This window comes from Myxocyprinus asiaticus, chromosome 42, assembly GCF_019703515.2.
Source record: "Myxocyprinus asiaticus isolate MX2 ecotype Aquarium Trade chromosome 42, UBuf_Myxa_2, whole genome shotgun sequence".
In the NCBI taxonomy this organism is placed as follows: Eukaryota; Metazoa; Chordata; class Actinopteri; order Cypriniformes; family Catostomidae; genus Myxocyprinus; species Myxocyprinus asiaticus.
Window position 1 is genome coordinate 19954619 of NC_059385.1, and position 1009 is coordinate 19955627.

The following is a 1009-nucleotide window of genomic DNA, read 5'->3' on the forward strand; positions in this document are numbered from 1 at the left end:
CTACAACGCAACACGTGCAACACAGAATATCCGATAATACATTCCACACATGACCAGTAGAGGGAGGTATACATTTCCAAATGCATTCAGGAGCACACAGTTATTATTCCACTCATAGCAGGTTCTACCTTCCTCTCCATTGTCCGACATGTCCCAGTCCTGATTTTGCACTCTGAAGTCAGGTGTGTTCCAGCCTAAGTGAAAGGAAAAAAGGACACAGCCAGAGAGCACATCCAGATAGCTGTTAGAGTGACTGCCACCCGTAAAGGTGTAACTTTCCTGGGATAGCAGAGATGACTGCAGATGGCAAGATAATGATCAACACTAATGGCCAGGAGAGTGAAGATGGAAGCAGTGCAGAGAATCACATCTAGAGATATGTAGATGTTACCACCAGCAAGCCCAGCAGCAAGTCTGTCACGGCCAGTGATACTATAAAACAGCTACTGATCTGGCGCAGATGCCAACTGGTAGCCACGGCCAGACAAACCAGCATGTTTCCACAAATGGTCAACGTGATTAAGGCCACCAGCACCACCCAGCGCAGGACTGTGGACATTCTTGTTTCCTGCTGAAACAGGAAATCTTGGAGCTTACTGACCCTCAAGTCAGACTGATGTACAAAATAGTCCAGACACTAATAAACTCCTCATCAGTTTATCTCAAATATTTAAAGGAACATTTTGAAGACCTTCTCATTGGAAATTGGTGGACAAAATTGCTAAAAAACTGACATAAGGGCACCTATAGCCACTTCCCTGAATTTAGGCCAGGTTCATTCCAACAAGAGAAAGAACATAGTTACTGGTAAAGCAAGCTGATCAATGTGCACCAGGTGATTCATTTAGTGAATTTATTAACCCAAATGTATCCTCTTTAATTTAATTTAGTTGAGATTTACAGTTACTGCAGATGGACAGAGGGATAGACATTTTCATTGGAGGTTATTCTCAGCCATTTATATTTAGAAACATACGTATTATCTCCAAGAAATGTTAATGAATGCACT

At 42.3% G+C, this 1009-nt stretch overlaps 1 pseudogene; it reads right to left on the minus strand.

Moving 5' to 3' along the window:
* On the minus strand, positions 1-559 carry LOC127432294 (histamine H2 receptor-like; annotated as a pseudogene).
* Between the last annotated feature and the right edge of the window lie 450 nt (positions 560-1009).